The 13,910-nt window shown below is 39.7% G+C and overlaps 1 non-coding gene across 1 annotated transcript; it reads right to left on the reverse strand.

Annotated features, from left to right (window-relative positions):
• Nucleotides 1-6,081: 6,081 nt before the first annotated feature.
• On the reverse strand, nt 6,082-6,188 carry LOC127089554 (small nucleolar RNA R71). The gene has a single exon (XR_007791133.1). It is a non-coding gene; the product is annotated as a small nucleolar RNA R71 (small nucleolar RNA).
• Nucleotides 6,189-13,910: the final 7,722 nt, after the last annotated feature.

The raw sequence follows: 13,910 nt of genomic DNA on the forward strand, positions 1-13,910 counted from the left end.
GGTTGCTAGCCAGTATGTTCATGCCATGCCAGCTGGATTCCCGTGGGGAATGCCACCCAATTTTGTGCATGAAGGGTACGCACCAACTTTTGCTTCCATGCCGACATCTAGCCTGATCCTAACTGTGCCTACTCCTATTGTTCACACTCTGCCTCGTGTCGAGGACACCATTTACCACTCTAAGCCGACTGAAGGTCCAAATGTTTATCAGAAGATGGTTGAAATAAAGGATCGGTTTCTTGAGCCGTACAAGGACTTGAAGACCCTAAGAGGAAAGGATTTATTTGGTAAAAGTGCTGCCGAGATGTGTCTAGTGCCTAATGTCAAGATTCCGGTGAAATTCAAGGTCCCTGACTTTGAAAAATACAAGGGGAATACTTGTCCGTTAAATCATCTTGTCATGTATGCTAGAAAGATGTCTACTCAAACCGACAACGACCAACTACTTATTCACTACTTCCAGGATAGTCTGACTGGAGCTGCCCTTAGATGGTAGATGGGTCTGGACAATGCTAGTATCCATACTTTTAACAAATTGGGTGAGGCCTTTGTCAAAAAATATAAGTACAATGTTGATATGGCGCCAGATAGAGATCAGTTGAGGTCCATGTCTCAGAAGGACAAAGAGACGTTCAAAGAATATTCTCAAAGATTGAGGGAGTTGGCTTCTCAGATTAGTCTGCCTCTGGAGGAGAAAGAGATGACCAAGATTTTCTTAAAGACGTTGAGTTCATTTTACTATGGTTGAATGATCGCAAGTGCCCCCAATGATTTTACCGAGATGGTAAACATGGGGATGAGGTTGGAAGACGGAGTATGTGAGGGACGTTTATCCAAATATGAAGCGTCAACAAGTAAGAAGTACGGTGGGGGCTTCTCCAAAAAGAAGGAAGGAGAAACTAATGTAGTATCATCAGGGAGGCAGAAGAGGCCTCATGTGAGGAAGAATTCTCAGTCCTGTCAATATCAACATCAAGTATCATCAGTAATTTCAGTCTTTACCAATAATTCAACCAATCAATCAGTTCCTATTCAGCAACAACAAGATTAATAACATCCGCAACAACGCACAAACTACAACAATCATAATCAAAACTTTTAGAGGAAGAAGGTCTCTTTTGAGCCTATTCCTATGACATATGCATAGTTATACCCGTCCTTGGTCGTTAAGAATCTAATCCAGCCAAGGAACCCTCCTCAAATTCCTGAGCCACTACTATGGTGGTTCAAACCTGACTTGCGTTGTGCTTTTCACCAGGGAGCTCCTAGTCATAATATTGAGAACTGTTATCCCCTGAAGTACGAAGTTCAAAAGCTAGTCAAGAGTAGGATGGTGTCCTTTGAGGATAGAGCACCGAATGATAAAGCCAACTCGTTGCCTGCTCATTGCAACACTTATGTAAACATGATGGACGGATGTCTAGGGAATTTCATTCTCATTCCTCTCTTTTGGTTAATCACCATCTTGGTTAAAACACTCATATAATTGGTTTAAACACCACTTTCCTTTTCACTTTGGTTTAAACACCACTCTTATTTCTCTCTTTGGGCTAATCATCATCTTGGTTAAAACACCCACCTCTTTGGTTTAAACAACACCCACCTCACTATTTTAAACACCACTTACCTCTTTGGTTTAAAAATTACTTTCCTTTTCTCTTTGGTTTAAACACCACTCTTATTTATCTCCTTAGGTTAATCACCATCTTGGTTAAAACACCCACCTCTTTGGTTTAAACACCACTTACCTCTTTGGTTTAAACACCATTTTTATTTTCTCTTTGGTTTAAACATCACTATTATTTCTCTCCTTGGGTTAATCACGATCTTGGTTAAAACACCCACCTCTTTGGTTTAAACACCATTTTCCTTCTCTTTAGTTTAAACACCACTTTCCTTTTCTCTTTGGTTTACACACCACTCTTATTTCTCTCTTTGTGTTAATCACCATCTTGGTTAAAACACTCATCTTTTTGGTTTAAACACAACTTTAATTTTCCCTTTGGTTTAACGCCACACACTCTTTTCCTCTTTGGCCACACCATTTATTGGTTAGCATCGTAATCTTTTTCTGTTGGCCACACCATTTATTGGTTATCGTCAAAATCTTTTTTTCTGTTGGCTACACCATCTATTGGTTATTGCCACACTCTTTGATTCAAACACACCTACCCAATGGATTCAAACAACACACTCTTGGTCCAAACAACACTTTCACAACATCCAACAACACCTTTCCCTATTTCAAGAAAGTTTTCAATTCAAGCAAGTTTTTTTCTCTATTCAATCGACTCTTTCATTTTCTTTTATCACACAAACTCTTTTTCAAAAGAACTCTTCTTTTCAGAAAAGAACTTTTATAATCCGTTCCTTAGCAGTCAGACTAAAATCATGAAGTGTCTGAACTAGGATCAATTTAGCTAACGTCTACACACTTCTAGGATACAATTATAATTATTCCCTAAAAACAACCAACACATCCGTATTTTCTACCACAAACTACAGAGCCTAGACTTTCTTATTACACTATGAGAATATGTAGGAGCAAGGGTTCGAATCCTTAGCGAGCAAACTATTTTTTTTTTTTATCTTTTTCCATTTGCAAGTAACTTTTAGATAGTAACACCCATTCGAGAAAAGAACAATCAAAATGGTTCCTATTCAGTACAACGGATGTGAGGGGTGCTAACACCTTCCCCTTGGATTTTATCGACATTTTCCCTTTCCTTTAGGAGTAAATAAAGTTCAATGGAGACTATGTTATATCTTCGAGCATACGATGCACTCCGGTATTTTTCGTGGCGCGATACCATTAGATATGGCTTAGTTGCTCGTGGTGGTGGAAGCATTTCGTCATCAAAATGAAGCCTTACAAGAAAGTTTCCAAGTCTTTCAAACACAAAGTCTTCAGGAAGGGAATATTGGACTCTCAAACTTTATCGAAAGCTATCTGGGATGATTAAGTCCTGGATAACTCCAAGCCACTGTCGCTAGTATCTTTCAATGGAAAAACTGATCCACAAGAGCATATTATCGCCATCAATAACCAAATGGAAATAGTAGGGGATTCTAACTCACTTAAATGTAAGCTTAGGCCAAGACCTTTAAAGAGGGTGCTTAAAGGTGGTATATGAGTCTACCCAGATTCTCGATCACCAGTTACCAAAACTTAGCCAAGATGATGGTACAACACTTTTCGGCAAGTAAGCATAGGAAAATGTCGACCACTAGTCTATTTAGTATCCGCCAGGGGCACACAAAATTTCTCCAGGAATATATGGAGAGATTCAATCAAGAAACAATTAATGTATCTCATCCAAATCAGGAAATTTTTGTTGGAGAATTTCAGCACGACCTCAAATTCGAGTAGTTCAATGAATCTTTATCCCAAAAGCTGACGTCCAACATGGATGAGATTATCACCCGAGCAGAATGTTACATTAAAGAAAAGGAAAATAACATGGAAAAAAGATCCCTAGATACAAAATAAAAAGTACGGACCAAGTGTCATACCCTAATTTTACCCATAAGATTCCACCTATCATATCATTTTCATTTCAATCAAGATCACATGCACGTTATCCTCCTAACCTTCACCTCTTTGGGTTTTCATTTGTGGGAGATCATCAAGCACCCTTTGTGTGTTCTTTTACCTTTTTGTTTGCTTGTATTCTAACTTTGCTAACCATATTCAACATACAAAAATATGTGTTATTTCTTTTTCTTATTGTATAAGGTATGGACTTGTAATAAATGAACCTGGTTTAGTTTCTAAATTAGGGTTTTGATTCCCAAGGTCAAAGTTTGGTCAGCAAGTGGTTCACAAGAGCTTTTACTTCAAGAAATGACCTATAATATTAGGCCACATCCATGATAAGCTTCATTCAACATCATTTAATCAAGATGATAACATTGAAACACACTGCGTATTTGACTAAGATTGCACATGCTTATTAGGTTTTTATTGTCATTTTCTTATGTTATGTTTGCTTTTTGTCCTATTTTCAGGTACCTTGCCCTACAAGAGCCTTTTGTGAATAAGCGAAGCCAAACGAGCAAGAAAGCATAGTTTTCATGGAAAATTGTACACATGGCGTCCAACATGGCGGCCGCCAAGGAGGGTGCCATGACGTGTAAGCTGTCAACCGGTGGTAACCGCCAAGTTCCCATGATCATTTCATATTTTGCACATGACGGGGGCCATAGTGGGGGACGGCGGGCGCCACCTTTATTGGCACGACCCCATTAAGGGTAGTTGGAAGGCAGCTTTGTCCTTTTTTAGCTTCTTAGAATCTCTATAAATAGGTATCTTCACTTCACAAATAGATATCCAACTTAGTTCACAACACTAAGCCTAAAGTTCACCATTGTAAAAGAGATAATCCATCACATCAGGGGGCTATCGCACTTGAGTTGTAGTTAGGTTGGAGCACTGTGCAAACAATCTTGCCGCCATTTTGCTTTCCAGTCTTTACTTTCCAGTCAAGTTTACTTTCAAGTGTACTAGATTAAAGTCTCCGATTTGGAGCAGGTTTCTTATTCAAGCCATTCGCATTTACGTTTTATTTATCTTGTATTCTTTACTTTATTTACTTATCTGTCCTTCTTTTACCTACTTGTTTATTAACTTGCATATTTTATTTACCTGTTCTTTTAAACATGATTAATTTTGCTATGTTGATTTCTATTTCCATGTCTGGCTAAATGTTTAAAGGTTAGGATGTAAGGATTGTCGTTAAGATGATACTCCATAATTTATATCTATAGGAATGCTTTAGGGGTTGTTTTAATTTTAACACAAGTTTTCAGTACTCATTTTGATCGGTAACTACGAAAGTATAGCCGAGATATAGTTGGGTAAGATCAAAAGCCCTCCAACTCTTAAAGATAAACTTGGTTACTTTTAACCGGTCAAAAGTAGCGAAAGCACTCTGTCCAGTTGATTAGGAATTTTTAACACTATTAGAAAACGATTTTGAAACTATTTTCGGACGCGTTTGTAGGTTTAAAATCTGGATCCTTGAGTGAAATCCATGGATCCCTTTTAAGTTAAACTTTCCAAATCAAAATCACTTTTTAACTAAGTCAAGAGTTTAATTTCTTAAAAATAGGTTTACTACTTTAACGTAACAAGCACCCTTCATAAGTGACAATGAAGGGCATTAATTAGAGAGTAAACTCGATTTTGAATACGCGAAAGAGATAGTTCCTGTTAAATTGATTATTTTCAGAGTAGAAAATATTGCCCCATAAGTAGTTCTATTTAGAAACAATTGGAGTATTTCCTAACTAATGTGAATTACATCCGAGCCTATATTTTTATCTGAATTTATTTACTTCATTATTTCCTTTTCTGTGTACTTGAGTCTACTTATTTGATTTTCCTTTTATAAACATTGTAACAATAGAAATCGATAGATTGACAATTTGGTCTTTGTGGGAACGATAATCTTTTGTATTACTTTGACATGTTTCGTATACTTGCGGTTATCAAATTACACACCATCAAGTTTTTTGTGCCGTTGCCGGGGACCAATTACGTCAAACTTTTGTACCCTGTTCTTACACTGTCTAGACTAAGGCCCTGTTAGTCGGTAAATGCGAAAATTTCACAATACTGGAATTTTAGAGAATCTAATAGCAGAACCAGAGCGATACACTCACACACGTCATTTGCTCCAAAGAATTAGGAGAGGAATGGCCGAAGATCAAAACCGAAGAGCACTTAAGGAATTTGCCCAACCTTCTAACGAAGAACCCAGTTCTAGTATAGTAAACCCGACTATTCCTGCTAATAATTTCAAATTAAAACCCTCTTTATTACAATTAATGCAACAAAACCAATTCACAGGTCTTGCTACAGAGAACCCAAATCAGCATTTAAAAGTTTTTATCCAATTAGCTGATACGTTCAAGACCAACGGTGCTTCGCCTGAGGCAATTCGTCTAAGACTATTCTCGTTCTCCTGCAGAGATAAAGCATGATCTTGGTTATATTCCCTTCCGGATAAATCGATAACTACTTGGGAAGACCTTAGGAGAGTGTTCCTTGCAAGATATTTCCCCCCGAGTAAGACCGTTGTCCTTCAAAACCAAATAACCAGATTCACTCAAAATTAGGGTGAATCACTTTTTGAAGCTTGGGAAAGATATAAAGAACTACTAAGAGCTTATCCACACCATGGCCTAGAACAATGGCTGATTATTCACACCTTCTATAATGAATTTCACTACAACACAAAGATGTCCATCGACGCTGCCGTCGATGGTGCTCTGATGAACAAACCTTACCCCGAGGCTTGTGCTATCATCGAAGATATGGAACAAAACCATTACTAATGGGAGTCAGAAAGAGAATCAGTGGAGAAAAGGGAGACCAAAGGAGGAATACATGAGGTAAATTGTATGGACATGATGAAAGCTAAAATGGACGCTTTAGCCCTGAAGGTTGAACACATGTCTGCAAATCCTACGGCGGCATTAGATGTAGATTGTGAAATCTATGGAACCAAAGGACATCTTGCACCATAATGCAACCTGTTAACTGAATCAAACTCAGATCAGGTCAATTATGCCCAAGGAAACCCGTTTTCGAACACTTACAATCCTGGATGGAGGAATCACCCAAACTTCTCTTATAAAAACAATAACCCTATTCAAATATCTACACCTCAAAGACCACTAGGTTTTCAAGCTCAAAAAACAATCCAACCTATGCAGGTCGTACCTCAAAAGCCAAACCTTGAGAAAATCATGGAGAACTTCATTTCGGCCCAAACTCAGCAAAACAAAAAGTTCATAAACCACGATATTCATATAAATGAACTGATCAAACAATTAGGAACTACGGTTGATTCGATAATCACTCATAATAAGATGCTTGAAACCTAAATCTCACAAATAGCACAATAACAAGCCCCCCAGGCCACACCTGGAGGGAAATTTCCTGGACATCCTCAACCAAACCCCCGAAGGAAAGCTAATGTAGTTACCCTACAAAGTGGGACCATTTTTGACGAACATGTAAAACCAGCCTTGAGTGAACCAAAGGCTTCTGAGAAAAACATTGCGTCTACAGATGAAGTAGAGGAACTAGAGAGACAAAAAGACCAGGAAGAAAAAGATAAGGGAGAAAATAAAGAAAAAATGTATGTTCCCCCCTCTCCTTATAAACCACCAATTCAATACCCTCAAAAACTTAAATAGACCAAAATTGATAAGAAATATAAATTTTTTATAAAGGCGATCGAGAAACTCCACGTAGAAATACCATTCACCGAAGCCATCACACAGATACCAACTTATGTTAAATTCCTTAAAGACATCTTGACCAACAAACGTAGGCTTGATGATCCCAAACCTTTAGAGTGCAACTCCATTGCTGAGAATAAACTTGATAAGAATGAGAAAGATCCTGGAAGCTTTTCCATACCTTGTATTTTAGGGAATCATGTTATAGACAAAACGTTCCTAGACTTGGGAGCAAGCGTAAGCTTACTGCCTTTAGCAGTTTGTAGAAGGTTAAACCTAGGAGAATTGCAACCGACTAATATGTCTCTTCAATTAGCCAATAGATCTATAAAATATCCAATAGGCATATTAGAAGACATCCTAGTTAGAATCGACCAACTTTATATCCCAATAGATTTCATGGTAATGGACATTAAAGAAGACGATGAAATCCCAATCCTCCTTGGTAGACCTTTCTTATCAATAGCAGGAGCCATAATAGATGTTAAAAGAGGAAAATTAACTTTTGAAGTAGGTGATGAAAAGATAGAATTTACACTTTCCAAATTCCTAATGGCACCAGTCATAGAAGACTCATGTTATGCCATCGATATCATTGATGAATGCATAAGGGAGCTAGATCAAGAAGGACCTCCCGAGACAATGAAATTTCCCTAGACTTCCATAAGAGAAGACGACAAATTTGGAATGGAGCCTTACATGGATGAAAACCTTTATGAATGCTTTGCACTTACCCCAAACCATATGCCATGTCCTAAAAAAATCTATAGAACTTAATGAATTCACCAAGAATCTAAGATATGAGTTTTTAGATGAAAAACTAAATCGCCCAGTTATATTGAGTGCCACCTTAAATGAATATGAAACGAATCCACTTTTAGATATCTTGCGAAAGTATCCCTCAACTATAGGATATAACATATTTGATCTCAAAGGGATAAGCCCATCCATGTGGATGCACCAGATCTTGCTAGAGGAAGATTCTAAACCTTTCAAAGAACATTAACGAAGGCTAAACCCTATAATGAGCAATGTGGTTAAGAAAGAAATACTAAAACTACTAGAGGCTGGTATAATTTATCAAATTTCGGATAGTAAGTGGGTGAGCCCTATATATGTGGTACCTAAAAAAGGAGGTGTCACAGTTGTGGAAAATGAGAAAGGCGAGCATGTAGCTAAGTGCGTGGAAAACGGTTGGCGTATGTGCATCGATTACAAAAAACTAAATAAGGTAACTAGGAAATATCATTTCCCTTTCCCATTCATAGATCAAATGCTTAAGTGTCTAGCTAGACACTCTTACTTTTGCTATTTAGATGGATACTTGGGATTTTTCCAAATTCCTATTCACCCCGAAGACCAAGAGAAAACAACCTTTACATGCCCTTATGGAACATTTGCCTATAGGAGAATGCCATTCGGACTTTGCAATGCCCCAGCTACCTTCCAACGCTGTATGATATCAATCTTCGCAGATTTCCTCAATGAGATTATAGAAGTTTTTATGGATGATTTATCGGTATACGGATTCAGTTTTGAAAACTGCCTAGCTAACCTTGAGAAAGTTCTAGAAATATGCGTGGAAGCAAACCTTGTGCTGAACTGGGAAAAATGTCACTCTATGGCTACCGAAGGAATAGTATTAGGACACATAGTCTCCGAAAGAGGCATTAAGGTTGATAAAGCCAAAATAGAGGTTATAGAAAACCTCAAACCACCTAAGACCATTAGGGAAGTCCGAAGCTCTCTTGGACACGTCGGTTTCTACCGACGCTTTATTAAAGACTTCTCTAAAATAACCAAACCTCTGACTAGCCTTCTAATGAAAGATTTCGAGTTTATTTTTGACGAAAAATGTATTGAAGCATTCAACCTTTTAAAACAAGCACTGATTTCCGCACCCATTATGCACCTCCAGATTGGAACCAACTTTTCGAAATCATGTGCGATGCTAGCGATTACGCTATTGGTGCTATTCTAGGGCAAAGAAAAGACAAGGAATTACATGCAATTTACTATGCCAGTAGAACCTTGGATGCCGCCCAACTTAACTATGGAACAACCAAGAAAAAACTCCTTGTTGTTGTTTTTGGTATTAATACATTTCAATGTTATTTGGTTGGAGCTAAAATTATGGTTTACACAGATCATGCAATTATTCGATACCTGTTAAGCAAGAAGGACGCTAAACGTAGGTTACTTCGATGGGCCCTTTTACTACAAGAGTTTGACCTGAATATTCGAGACAAGAAGGGCACGGAAAATGTAGTTGTTGACCACCTTTCTAGGCTTGAATATTTAAAATCAGACCTAGTGCATATAAATGACGATTTTACATATGATAGACTTATGGCTAGAATCGAAACCATTCAGGATGATGACCCCGACTTTCCAATGGATTGGAACATTGAAAAAACTCAAGAAGTGACCAAATACCCTGGTACGCCGACTTTGTTAATTACCTAGCTACTTGTCGCAACCTAAAAAATAGAATGCAAAAAAACAACCGGCGAAAAAGAATGACAGAAGAGTCGCCACCGTGCGTTATTTATCCCAAAGGAGGGAAGGGAAACACTCGAAGTAAACCTGGAAAATGAAAGGAAAAGACAAGGTCTCGCAACCAAATCTTGGGTTCGGGAGTCGATTATGCGAAGGGAAGGTATTAGCACCCCTACGCATCCGTAGTACTCTACGGGATCCACTCTTGTAGTTCTTGTCTAAAGGGTGTGGGTTTATCTAATGTACTATTTACTAAAAAAAGGTCAAAAGGAAATGACTCGCACGGATGTCGCATCCACTGCATACGTATCTCATCTGAATATGAGAATCAGAGTCTTCGTAGCTCGGCTACCTATGGGCTGGGAAGGAGTGTGCTCGCTAAGACATCGCGTCTTATGCCTACGTATCTCATCTGGATTGAGAATCAGAGCAAAACGTAGTTCGGCTAACTACGGGTTAAGGGTTTTGGGCGAACGATGTTACTACGCAATCTACCTGATGCTCGACCTTTGGAGACTTACTCGCCTGTAGTAGAAGGAGTCAACATGTCCTTAGGAGAAGAAAAATCAATGAGTTTGTTTATGTTTTAGGGATGCTCATGCAAAAAGGAAGTCCTAGACGAAGGAACAGTGCTACCTTAATGGACATGCAAACGAGAGACTATACGAAGCCTAGCAATCCTATGGGGGAGACGACCACACCACACAAAACATGTATCATAAAATGGACACACAAAAACATTACCTCCTATCGAGTTCTTCCAGCTAATAAAGCGGTAAAATGTAGGAAAAATAAAGGGATCGAGAGGTCTACCGTACGGATAAAGATCCGAACTAACAGTACCTAAAAAATAAGAAACCCAAAGACCCTTCCCAACTAAGCGCCATCACAGAAAGCGAGTCAGTACAGGTAATCAGAATAACCTTCCAAGGGGTATCCCACAAATAAAGTGGAATACCACGCAAGCCATCTCTTTTAAGGTCATGTGAGCCCTCACAAAAGCTCAACAAACAGGTTAGGAAACAACGCATGGATGCAATAGAAAACAATGTTATGACAAAACAGATTCGAACAAGAACAACTACTATCACGATCGCTGCTGCATCGCCTAGCGAAAGCTTAGCGAAGCTTCGCTGTAGGCTTGCCTAGCGAAGATGCTAGCGAACGCCTGCGGGTTTTGGGTTCTTCATTGATAACAGTCCGATCTCGGAAATCCCAAACCCTATGGTACACATCTCAGAAATTAAACGATTAAGCACTCAAGGCATTGATTTACATATTCATATACATCTAACCGTGGGCAAAACCTCACGATAATACCTCATACATTCAGAGTATTCAAATTAAAAGCATAAGGTAATGGGAATAAGGGAAAACCTGGTTGGAGAGATCGGTTGCAATCGAAAGGCACGGCTGGGTTTGCAGAGCAACGTTAGGGTTCGCGTGAGATGGAGGTGAAAAAGTCTGTGAGTCCGAGTGAAACTTTCAGAGCTGCCTGGAGGTTGCTGCAGATTAGTTCGTAGGTTTCTGTCGCTGCCTCTTTTCCTTATGTTTCTCCTCTCACTATTTTTCCAGTCTTTTTTATTTTACTGAAGCTCTAGTATTTATAACCTGATTTCATGACCGGGTGGGTTCAAATGAGGGCAACTAAAGCCCAAAACTTTTTTGTTATTTTCTGAAACGCGTGCTCTTCGCCTAGCGAAGGATCTGCTCGCCTAGCGAATCATGCTGCTCGCCTAGCGAGCATGACAACTCAGCAGTAGATTTTTGCTCCTTCAAGATTAGCGTTTCAAATGATGAATAGCTTCTATTTGCACCTGTTGGCAGTAACTCAAGTCTTTCCCTTGTGTTGACTGATTACCCGGATAGAACCCACAAAGCGTCTTGGATGATGTTCAAGCTTCTTGGATTTGATCCTGATTGACATGATGAAATGCAATATGAAATGCTAGAATGACTTAAAAATGAATGCAGGAATGAGGAGGGCAAATTTTAGGGTGTTACAGCTGCCCCTATTCAATCAACTGTGAACCTGAACGGATGAAAGCAACGACTATCATACTTTCAAGGTAAACAGGGATTGAATACCAAAAGAACCGGAGAATTTGCACTCTGTAGGTGGCGAATCAAGGAAAGCGAGGCCATTTACCGATGGCAAAGAAAGCAAGGCCATTTACCGATGGCGGCTTCAAAACAAATCTGATATTTACCGATATCAAAGAAAGCGGGGCCATTTACCGATGGCGGCTTCAAAACAGATTTGATATTTACCGATATCAAAGAAAGCGAGGTCATTTACCGATGGCGGCTTCAAAACAGATTTGATATTTACCGATATCAAAGAAAGCGAGGCCATTTACCGATGGCGGCTTCAAAACAAATCTGATATTTACCGATATCAAAGAAAGCGAGGCCATTTACCGATGGCGGCTTCACTGGGGAGGAAAATGATGTTTGTAAGTGAAACAAGACCAGACATTTACCGATGACTGGGAAGGAACTCGATGTTTACCAACAAGACCAGACATTTACCGATGATTGGGAAGGAACTCGATGTTTACCGACAAGACCAGACATTTACCGATGACTGGGAAGGAACTCGATGTTTACCGATATCGAACAAAGATATTTACAAATGAAACGAGACCAGACATTTACCGATGACTGGGAGGAACTCGATGTTTACTGACAAGACCAGACATTTACCGATGACTGGGGAAGGAACTCGATGTTTACTGACAAGACCAGACATTTACCGATGACTGGGAGGAACTCGATGTTTACCGACATCGAACAAAGGTATTTACAAATGAAACGAGACCAGACATTTACTGATGACTGGGAGGAACTCGATGTTTACTGACAAGACCAGACATTTACCGATGACTGGGAAGGAACTCGATGTTTATCGACATCGAACAAAGGTGTTTACCAACGGCGAAAATGAAATACTCGATATTTACAGATATCGAAGACGCTGGGGAGTCTTAGACGACCAAACCATTTACCGATGGTTAACAAGCGGCTGATGTTTACCGACGTCGAACAATGATGTTTACCGACACCAAAAAGGAAAGGACACCCACGGGTGTTGACATAACGATTTTTGTAGACATCATGAGAGACATGCCATTTACTGATGGCCAACGATTGGAATTCGACGTTTACCGACATCGAAAGATGATGTTTACCGACATCAAAGAAAAGCATAGACACTTACGGGGGTCAACACGACACTTACCGGTATCGCCAGGATGACATCTGCATATGTCAAAATAAGGCAGACACTTGCTGGGGACTAAATCGAAAGGGAATCAAGCTTTCCTTTCCTGGGCTGGTGAGAAAATAAATCTCACTGAGATTATCGATTCTGAATGTTACCAAGAGCAACTGCTGCAAATGTGCTATACTGATGTTGGAAAATGATCCGTCTCTGCTGGGGATAAGATCCAATCTGGTTTAATACATGTATGCATATGTTTGAGTTTTCTATGGCGTAATGTTCCATACTGAATGGAAATGCTACGCGATTTGAGAGGATGCAATGCAATATGATTCTACATGCAGGGATGTGAAATGTTAGGTTAGAAATAACGTCAAGCCGAGGCAAGGAACTCTGCTGGGGAGAATGCCAAGCTGAGGCAAGAACTCCTTCTGGGGGAATGATTACACTCTTCTTGACTCAGACAATGCTGTTGCAGATACACAGCACAATGAACTCTATGGGGAAATGACCGGCCACGCGGTGTTCAGGCAATAACACAATACCGAGACTCTGACTGGGGAGAGAATGGCACTGGAAGCTTGCTGTTGAGGAAGGCGACAGTGGTTCTGGCAAACATAATCTGCGAGAGAGACGACTCAGTAGGGGAGCAGACACCGATACGGTACCGAGATTCTGCTTCAAGGAAAGAGACCATGGATCTGGCGTCGAACTCTGAGGAGCAGCCGCTTCTGCTGGGAAGATACAGTCTGGCACTGTTAACTCCGCTGGGGATATATAACAATTCTGCTGAGGATACTTACTGATCTGACATTCTCGGAACGGTAGAGAAACCAACTCAACTAGGGAGTCATATGTGGGAAAACACCAACCTCTCGACCATGCTGGGGAAACAAATTCAGAACTCGACTTAGACGACCCATCTTCTTACATGACT

The sequence above is a fragment of the Lathyrus oleraceus genome, chromosome 5, assembly GCF_024323335.1.
Source record: "Lathyrus oleraceus cultivar Zhongwan6 chromosome 5, CAAS_Psat_ZW6_1.0, whole genome shotgun sequence".
NCBI lineage: Eukaryota > Viridiplantae > Streptophyta > Magnoliopsida > Fabales > Fabaceae > Lathyrus > Lathyrus oleraceus.